Here is an 11,289-nt window from a genome sequence, read left to right on the forward strand (position 1 = left end):
TCGCATCTACTTCAATCGGACATTTGTTAAGTAACAGTAACAAGTACTCCAAATAAATTTTAAATCCTTATTCGTCTTCAGTTCGAGCATGGTGAACCGTATCTTCCACTCGTTGTCAAACGAGGGTGAACGATACTCGAGTCTGATAACTCTTCGATTTTCTGGATATCGCAAGAGAGTATTTAATTTAGATGTCAGGTCGACTAAAAGTATGTCCTTAGAGACCCTAAATTGAAGTGGGGGATTTGCGCCATTGAAATACACAAGTGCAATATACATAAATGTATTCATTCTAGTTTTAGTAAATAAAATGGAATGAGAGACCTCTATGTATACAAGTTAAAGATCAATTTAGACCTTAGAAACCATATTTTCTCATCAGGATATGTCATACCCCAAAAATTACCCATCATTTTTCCTAAAAAAAAAAAAAAAAAAAAAAAAAAAAAAAAAAAAAAAAAAACGAAAAAAAAAAAAAAAAAAAATTTAATTAATTAATTAATTAAATAATTAAAATAAATAAATAAATAAAATATAACAAATTAGATACGATCTAGTGTACGACTACCCCTTTCATCATCAGATTCAGCCTAACGGACGGCTCTCTCTTCAACTCAGATACGATCTAGCGTATGGTCCATTCTGATCCTTTATCCCCAACAGCATATGACACACTCCGACTCCCCAGCGAAGTCGGCAGCCTAATGGATGACTCATTATTCGGTCTAATGTACGACCCAGGGTGGCACCCATGTCTTCAAATTGGCCTAATGTACGGCTCGATCTGAAGCTTTCGTCATCAAACCTCCCGGATGGCATCTTTAAGCCCATCTCCATCAAGACCAACTGTCGATTCTCAAGTGCAAATTTTTGGGGCATTCTAGTGTTCAATAATCTTCCACCTCCAGACCACGAATGGCATACACGCCATCCTAACTCTCTCGGTTCAAGAATATTGAACAGGGGCAGCTGTCATACCCCAAAAATTACCCATCATTTTTCCTACAAAAAAAAAAAAAAAAAAAAAAAAAAAAAAAAAAACGAAAAAAAAAAGAAAAAAAAATTTAATTAATTAATTAATTAATTAAATAAATAATTAAAATAAATAAATAAATAAAATATAACAAATTATTTTGGACTTGGGTCTCCCTCATTCCAAGCCCATTACCCACAAAATTAGTCTATAAATACTGAAGTTTCAGTAGAGGAAAAAAACGGGGAGTTAGACTTAGAGTTTACACTGGGAGATTCACTGGAGAAAGAAGGAAGAGAAGCAAAACACTCTGAGGTTTCCTTGGAACAAAACCTTGAGGAAAAAGAAAGAGAGAGAACAGAGAAGGACGGATAGAAACTTTGGCCTAGGAACCCTGCCAACCGGAGAATTCAGAATAAAGAAACCCTGAAGGCAGCTCATCCGCCCCGAAGCCATCGCCGCCCAATTCCCGCCGCCTAACTCATTCCGATACCACAAGTGGTCAATCCCTTCAACCTTGAATTGGCAAACAGGTTTGCGTATCTCTATTGTTTATACTTTCAATTGGCCATATCTACACATATAATGCATCATGATTAAATGTTGATATATAATTTGCTTTCGTATGTGAATTTAAATATGCCTGAATACCCTGAATGTTTGACCATGCTGTTCCTGTGATAAAATGCCATAAAGTTCAAGGTTCCTAACATGGGGCTGTTTTTCTCAAAATTCAAAATCCGTGGCCGTTCGCCTGGCCTTCGCTAGGCGAGGCAGAGGCGAACGAGACAGTACCTGATTTTTCTAGTCTGTTTTTTTTTAATGTTTTTATCATAGCCATGCATTATTCATCCTATCCTATTTACTGTTGCGATATTTTTCCGGTGTAATCTTCGATTGCACCCTGATTTGGTATTCTGACATGTTTCTTTTTGAGCTTCGAAAAGGTTCACATATCCCAGGAAAAGGTTATTGGCTAGGTATTCCACTTTATTTGTGGGATACCCTTGTGGAGTTTTCACCCTAAATTACCTAATTAATTTTGATGTATTAATTTTAATGTATTAATTTTAATGTATTAATTTTAATGTATTAATTTTAATGTATTAATTTTAATGTGGGAGAATTCCTCCTAATCACCTAATTAATTGTAAAACTTTGCCTTTGAATAAGTGATCTTGGACCTCTCTTTGTTGCCTTACGATTACGATATTACGGTCATGTCCCGCGAATGTGGGAATACCCTTAGCAAAGACCCTTCGGTTAAATCATCATAAAATAAATTATAGTCCCTCGGATGTTGCCTTCGAATATACAACTTTGTCCCTCGATGACCCTCCGATGTTGCCTACGATTAAATGATGATAGTCCCTTCGAATGCTAAGGTATCCTCATAACTGTTGCCTTCAATGACCAATCGATGACCCTACGATGACCCTTTTACATCCAAAGGATAAAACTACTTATTTCTCAATAATAAGGACAGTTTTACCCTCATAAGGATAGGAAATGCCCGTAAAGACCTTGGGTCGGTATAACTCTTAATTGCTGGCTCACAACTTAAAACACTTTTTCGCACCTCACACCTTTCAAAATACCTTTAGAAAATCACCACTTGGTATACATTCATACTAGAATCATTACCGAGTTATATTTTCTAAACAATTTTCAAAACTAAACGAGATAACCACTTTGTATACATTCATACAAGAATCATTACAAAGTTAAATTCTCTTTTCAAAACAATTTTCCAAACAATTCACAAACACTTTTTTAGACAAAAATAATATAAGTGATCGAGCAATTAAGAGCCCATGGATAACCATGGATACAAAGGGTGCTAACACCTTCCCTTTGTATAATGTACCTCCCGAACCCAAAATCTAAATTAAGGTCTTTCCTGTTCTTTTCCACCTTTCCTTATTGGATAAAAGAAAAGTCGGTGGCGACTCTTGCTAACCGCGACATTGCGATTAAAACCACAAAAAGTCCAGTTCACCGTATGACAGAACTGGCGACTCTGCTGGGGATATTTAAAAAGAGAGGTTACCTTAAAAACAAGATCACTTATTCAATTTGTCTGATTTATTTTTAAGGGATTGCTTGGGTATGTTATGCTTGAGTGAAAGATCCTACACCCGGATCTAGTGTACCTTAGGTAAGTAGCAAGAGATCATCGCGACTGTCCGGCGTATACTGGAATGGTCAAAATGATGGCTACGGTTAATGTGGCACTTTGGATGTCCTGATGTTCCTCATGTTAGTTGAGGAAATATTTGGCATTCGCGTGGTGTCATAAAAGCATTAACCAGACCTTTAGAACCCTAATTGACTCATCCTGGCCATTAGAAAGTAGTGAGATAACTGGCTTCGGTTCCGACTGGAGTTGGTTGAGACTCGATACTACACTCTTTGAGATTGGACTTTAGGGAAGCTTCGGTCAACCACTTGGTGTTGCACTGAAGTGGACTTAAGGAGAGGTCAATGATTTGAGATCCTTCTAGAACCCGGTTACTATTCTAAGACAGGTTGAACCCACCAAACTTCAGTGGGGAGGGTACTTACCTATGGAACTCATGCAAGCCTTAAAACCTAGGAATGATTGTTGTATGACTTGCTTATGCTTGTTATTTGTTTAATATCATAATATCATAACATCATAACATCATAACATCATAACATTATGACATTGCACTAATCACTTCGAGGACTTAGGGATTTAACTTGGCTCTATTTTGTAAGGCTATGGCTCCCAGGAAGACTATCCGGATAAATTTTGTAGTCATCTCTCCTCAACTCAAGGATTTAGTGTCAGAACTTCCTGATCAGGCTCAGTTCGTCAAAAAGCATGGTTCTCTCCTCGATTTGGTTACCACTGGTTTCAAAGAAGATATGATGAGAGTCCTATTCCAGTTCTTCGATCCTAAACATCATTGCTTCACATTCCCAGATTATCAGTTGGTGCCCACATTAGAAGAATTTTCACAGCTGCTTGGGATACCTATTCTTGATCAAATACCTTTCAGTGGTTTAGAAAAGATTCCGAGGTCCGAAAAAGTTGCCGCAGCTTTACACATGACAAAGTCAGATATTGAAGCTAATTGGGTAACAAGAAGTGGAGTTAAGGGTTTACTTGCCAAATTTCTGATGAATAAGGCCCGAGAATTCTTAAAAGTCATGAATGTCCATGCTTTCGAGGAGATTCTAGCATTACTAATCTATGGTTTGGTGTTATTCCCTAATCCAGATCAATTCATAGATATGAATGCTATTCAGATATTTCTCGCTCGTAACCCTGTGCCTACCTTGCTCGGCGACATTCTGCATTCCCTTCACACTCGTACTATGAAGAGGCAAGGGACTCTCATGTGCTGCATACCTTTATTATCCAGGTGGTTTATTTCGCACCTTCCTCAGTCAGTCTTGAAGAATGAGCAAAGTTTGAGATGGTCTCAAAGGATAATGTCGCTCTCCCACTCAGACATCCGTTGGTGTCCTCATTTCAAAGAAAACAATATCATCATTGACCGTTGTGGAGAATTCCCTAATGTACCACTCATGGGGATAAGAGGAGGTATTACTTATAATCCTGCTTTAGCCCTACGTCAGTTTGGTTGTGCTCGAAGAGATGGTCCACATGAAATAATTATACAAGGCACAGTGTTTGACTATGATAACGATTCCCAAGGTCTCCGTCAAAGATTTGTGCGAGCTTGGGGCATGGTGAAAAGAAGTACTTTAGGACAGAAAAACTCTATTCCTATGGAACCTTATCTCAGATGGGTCCGCACAAGAGCTCGTGAACTTGTCATGCCATATCTGGCAGTCGGACCACTGATTGTTGAACCAGAAGCTGAAGGAGGTACTCCTCAGATCGTTCCTTATCCAGATATGCCTACCGATGTTGAAGAGTTAAAGAAGTCCTGGATCCAGTTGAGAGAGGAAAGGGATACTTTTGAAGCCCAGTTCTATGCTACAAGGAAGAAGGTGTTAGAGCTCACCGGCCAGCTTAATGAGGAACGAAGACTCAATACATATCTTCGCCCAAAAAGAAGCCGTCCCTGGGAGACCTGAGCTTTATTGTATTTTACTTCTTATTATAATGAATATTAATCAAATATTATTAATAAAAGTGGCTTTCTTTTTTGGTAGTTTATGCAAAATTAAATTCCAAAAGTCCTTGAAAACATTTCATACATTGCATAGCATAACATGACATTGCATAACAGGTACTCTAAAAGGATCAGTATTCTCACGGTTTTCCTTCAAACAGAAAAATGGACCTCGAACAAACTGTCAAAGATCTCCAGGCTCAGAATGCTCAACTCCAGGAGATGATCTTGAACTTATCCAAGGGGCAGGAGGAACTAAAGACTCTCTTGCTCAAGAAGAAAAAGGACAAGAAATCTGTGAGGCACATTAACCCGGGAAGAAGGCAGTTTACGAAGATCAATATGACTTTAGCACAAGCACTGCAGGGTATGCTAAAAGTAAATTTAATTACCCTCAGAGATCCTCCTGCAAAACCCAACACTACTTCTCCTCGTTATAATCCCAACGCCAGGTGTGCCTATCACTCCGATAGCCCCGGGCATGATACGAATGATTGCTGGTCGCTGAAGAACAAGATTCAGGATATGATCGACGCTGGGGAATTTGAATTTGATCCTCTGGATATTCCTAATGTCATCACTGCTCCTATGCCCGATCATGACAAGACTGTTAATGCTGTAGAAGATGTGAATAGCGATTGCAACTTGGATAATTGGAAGGCTGAAGACACTATTCCAACTTCCTTTAGTCAGGAGTAATTGTTTGTTGTTTATTCAATGTATCAAATTTGGTTAAATGTTTTGTCATTCTCATAAGCATATTCATATTCAATAAATCAATGGACTTTTTGCATTCAAATATTGCGCTCTTTATCTTTCCTGTCATTTTTCAAATAAGCTATGCTTTCTTGCACACACTCACGTAACAAATTGCGTATCCACATCCACTCTGGATCCTGTTGATAATAGTTCTGCTACTGTTCATTATGACTTCGAAAATCCGATCTACCAAGCCGAAGATGGAAGTGAGGAAGATTGTGAAGTACCTGAAGAACTTGCCAGACTGTTACTGAAAGAAGAAAGGACTATACAGCCGCATGAGGAGTCAATTGAAACTGTCGATCTGAGTACTAAAAGTAGACAAGAAAGAAGTCAGAAGCCTCTTGGGGCACTTGAATTACATTGCCCGGTTTATATCCTACTTGACTGCTACTTGCAAACCTATCTTCAAATTATTGAGGACAGTCAAGAGATGATGAATGTCAGGAAACTTTTGATAAAATCAAGAAGTGTCTCCAAGAACCTCCAATTCTGACACCACCAGTTGAAGGAAGACCTCTAATCATGTATTTGACCGTGTTAGAAAATCCAATGAGGTGTGTTGGGGCAACATGACGAGTCTGGTCGAAAAGAGCATGCCATATACCGCCTTAGCAAAAGGTACCGACTGTGAAACAAGATACTCATAGCTCGAGAAAGCTTGCTGCGCTTTGGCTTGGGCTGCTCGCCGACTAAGACAGTACATGTTGAATCATACCACTTTATTGATTTCTAAGATGGGTTCTATCAAATATCTATTCGAGAAACTTGTTGTCTCTTGAAAGAGTTATCACTGATAATAGTGCTAATTTGAACAACAAGATGGTTACTGCACTCTGCACGCGGTTCAAAATAAAACACTCTAATTCTTCTCCGTACCGGCCAAGGATGAACGGCGCCGTGGAGGCTGCTAACAATGTCCAGAAGCTTATACAAAAGATGACAGTAATGTACAAAGACTGGCATGAGATGTTACCATTTGCTTTTCATGACTATCGCACTTCAGTACGCACTTCGACAGGGGCAGCTCCGTTCTCTTTAGTCTATGGAATGGAAGCCATCTTACCAGTGGAAGTTCAGATTCCCTCGCTAAGAATCATGAAAGAGGCGGGCTTAGATGAAGAGGAACGGATTCAGACTCGACTCGATCAGATAAATTTGATTGAAGAGACTCGCGGCTGTTTGTCATAGGCAGATATATCAGAAACGCATGACCCAGGCATTCAACGAAAGGGTCAAGCGACAAGTGTATCAAATTGGCGACTTGGTAATCAAGCGTATCGTGCTACCGCAAACTGATCCCAGAGGCAAATGGACTCCCACGTACAAAGGGCCATTTGTAGTTAGGAAGGTATTCTCTGGTGGAGCCATGATACTTGCTACAGTGGATGGCGAAGATTTCCCGCATCCCGTGAACGCGGACATAGTTAAAAAATACTACGCATGAAAAAGACCCGCTAGATCGACGTATCTAGGCAAAAGTAAGGGCATCCCGGCGAACCAAAAGGGTTCGGGCAAAAATTAGGGATATATATAAAAAAATGTACACCCGGCAAGTCGAAAACCTGAAAAGGTGGCTTGGGCAAAAAAGGGTATCCTGGTGGACTGAAAACCTGAAAAGGCGGTCCAGGCAAAAATTAGGGATTAAAGCGTATGACTATGTCCCGTTCTCAGTCAACTTTCATCCAAGTTCAAGGGACTGACCAAGCCAATCACTTCTATCCGACAGCAGGGGATGAGATGCTTGAAGACATAATGGCAGTAGTAGACTTAAAATCAATAGGACTTTTTCTGCATAGCTTTCTCTTTGTTTTTGACAATTTCCTCTTACTAGGATTTCTGTCTCCTTGTACACAATTTGCCTGTTTATAGGCCTTCTTTCAAAAATCAATACAACCCTCTTTCAAAAAAGATGCTTTTGTTTTTTACTTTTCTGTTTTGGTTGCGTAAATGTCCATTGATTTAATTTGAATTAATATGTGCATTTGAATATGACCAATGTTTACCAAAATACATGCATAGAATAGCAATAGCAATTACTACCCTACTTCAGGATCAAGGAAAAGGTCTAATCATGCTTCCAATGAATCCACTACCAATTCTCTTCCCCCCAGCAAGCCTGTTTTTTTTCCCCAGAAGAAGTTGGCAGTATTCCCCGGCACAGCCAGCTATTCCCCAACAGAGGTCGGCATCATCAGACAGATTGATCATCTCATCCATCCCCAGCCAGGCTCTGTTGAATATCTCTACCATCAGACAGAAATCAAAACCCCCAGCCGAGAGAGGGTCCTCAACACGAATATCTCCAATCAGTAGATGGGGATTTATTTTCCCCAGTAGAGTCCCCAAGCAGAACTTCTCATACGCATAACTCATTCATTGCATCATTTCACAGCATACGCATGCATACAACATTCGCATTTATTTTCGAAAGCATAAAACATCTCATGCATCATGACATGGCATAAAGCTAACTTTTCTTTGCAGGTTAATTATCCTCCTGATATAGTCAAAGTAAAAGGCTCATTCAGGCAGACGCCTTTATCAATCACAGACAAGATTCAGATACATATTCCAGATGCAATTCATGGGAACATTCATTCTGACAACACTTCGATATCCTCCTAGCGATGGCATCTTTAAGCCCATCCCAGACATTTATTGCAAGTACAACGTATACAGATACAGCCTAACATACGGTTCATTCTGATTCAGCTCAACATATGACTCCTTCAACTCAGATACGATCTAGCATACGATCCATTCTGACCTTCGACAACTCAGATACGATCTAGCGTACGATCCATTCTGACCTTCTTCAACTCAGATACGATCTAACAGACGATCCATTCTGACCTTCGACAACTCAGATACGATCTAGCGTACGATCCATTCTGACCTTCTTCAACTCAAGTACAGTCTAATGCACGACCAAGTTAGACCTTCATCTGACCAGATGCTACCTTCGGACAGGTACATTTCTGGATGGTAGTCCAGTATACGGCTACTCCCTTCCCAGATGCTACCTTCGGACAGGTACATTTCTGGATGGTAGTCTAGTATACGGCTACTCCCTTCCCAGATGCTACCTTCGGACAGGTACATTTCTGGATGGTAGTCCAGTATACGGCTACTCCCTTTCCCAGATGCTACCTTCGGACAGGTACATTTCTGAATGGTAGTCTAGTATGCGGCTACTCCCTTTCCCAGATGCTACCTTCGGACAGGTACATTTCTGGATGGTAGTCCAGTATACGGCTACTCCCTTACTCAGATGCTACCTTCGGACAGGTACATTTCTGAATGGTAGTCCAGTATACGGCTACTCCCTTTCCAGATGCTACCTTCGGACAGGTACATTTCTGGATGGTAGTCCAGTATACGGCTACTCCCTTTCTCAGATGCTACCTTCGGACAGGTACATTTCTGAATGGTAGTCTAGTATACGGCTACTCCCTTTCCCAGATGCTACCTTCGGACAGGTACATTTCTGGATGGTAGTCCAGTATACGGCTACTCCCTTTCTCAGATGCTACCTTCGGACAGGTACATTTCTGGATGGTAGTCCAGTATACGGCTACTCCCTTTCCCAGATGCTACCTTCGGACAGGTACATTTCTGGATGGTAGTCTAGTATACGGCTACTCCCTTTCTCAGATGCTACCTTCGGACAGGTACATTTCTGAATGGTAGTCTAGTATACGGCTACTCCCTTTCCCAGATGCTACCTTCGGACAGGTACATTTCTGGATGGTAGTCCAGTATACGGCTACTCCCTTTCCCAGATGCTACCTTCGGACAGGTACATTTTTGGATGGTAGTCTAGTATACGGCTACTCCCTTTCCCAGATGCTACCTTCGGACAGGTACATTTCTGGATGGTAGTCCAGTATACGGCTACTCCCTTTCCCAGATGCTACCTTCGGACATGTACATTTCTGGATGGTAGTCTAGTATACGGCTACTCCCTTTCCCAGATGCTACCTTCGGACAGGTACATTTCTGGATGGTAGTCCAGTATACAGCTACTCCCTTTCCCAGATGCTACCTTCGGATAGGTACATTTCTGGATGGTAGTCCAGTATACAGCTACTCCCTTCCCAGATGCTACCTTCGGACAGGTACATTTCTGAATGGTAGTCTAGTATGCGGCTACTCCCTTTCCCAGATGCTACCTTCAGACAGGTACATTTCTGGATGGTAGTCCAGTATACGGCTGCTCCCTTTCCCAGATGCTACCTTCGGACAGGTACATTTCTGGATGGTAGTCTAGTATACGGCTACTCCCTTTCCCAGATGCTACCTTCGGACAGGTACATTTCTGGATGGTAGTCCAGTATACGGCTACTCCCTTTCTCAGATGCTACCTTCGGACAGGTACATTTCTGAATGGTAGTTTAGTATACGGCTACTCCCTTACTCAGATGCTACCTAGTGTACGGTACATTTCTGAAGTGTAGTCTAGTGTACGACTACTCCCTTTTACCATCAGATTCAGCCTACTGGACGGCTCATTCTGCAACTCAGATTCGATTTAATGTACGATCCATTCTGAGCTCCAGCAACTCCAATGCGGTCTAACGTACGACCCATTCGGATCCTCAACTACTCAGATGCTACCTAGTGTACGGTACATTTCTGAAGTGTAGTCTAGTGTACGACTACCCCTTTCATCATCAGATTCAGCCTAACGGACGGCTCTCTCTTCAACTCAGATACGATCTAGCGTATGGTCCATTCTGATCCTTTATCCCCAACAGCATATGACACACTCCGACTCCCCAGCGAAGTCGGCAGCCTAATGGATGACTCATTATTCGGTCTAATGTACGACCCAGGGTGGCACCCATGTCTTCAAATTGGCCTAATGTACGGCTCGATCTGAAGCTTTCGTCATCAAACCTCCCGGATGGCATCTTTAAGCCCATCTCCATCAAGACCAACTGTCGATTCTCAAGTGCAAATTTTTGGGCATTCTAGTGTTCAATAATCTTCCACCTCCAGACCACGAATGGCATACACGCCATCCTAACTCTCTCGGTTCAAGAATATTGAACAGGGGCAGCTGTCATACCCCAAAATTACCCATCATTTTTCCTAAAAAAAAAAAAAAAAAAAAAAAAAAAAAAAAACGAAAAAAAAAGAAAAAAAATTTAATTAATTAATTAATTAATTAAATAAATAATTAAAATAAATAAATAAATAAAATATAACAAATTATTTTGGACTTGGGTCTCCCTCATTCCAAGCCCATTACCCACAAAATTAGTCTATAAATACTGAAGTTTCAGTAGAGGAAAAAAACGGGGAGTTAGACTTAGAGTTTACACTGGGAGATTCACTGGAGAAAGAAGGAAGAGAAGCAAAACACTCTGAGGTTTCCTTGGAACAAAACCTTGAGGAAAAAGAAAGAGAGAGAACAGAGAAGGACGGATAGAAACTTTG

The sequence above is a fragment of the Lathyrus oleraceus genome, chromosome 7 (assembly GCF_024323335.1).
Source record: "Lathyrus oleraceus cultivar Zhongwan6 chromosome 7, CAAS_Psat_ZW6_1.0, whole genome shotgun sequence".
Classification (NCBI taxonomy): domain Eukaryota; kingdom Viridiplantae; phylum Streptophyta; class Magnoliopsida; order Fabales; family Fabaceae; genus Lathyrus; species Lathyrus oleraceus.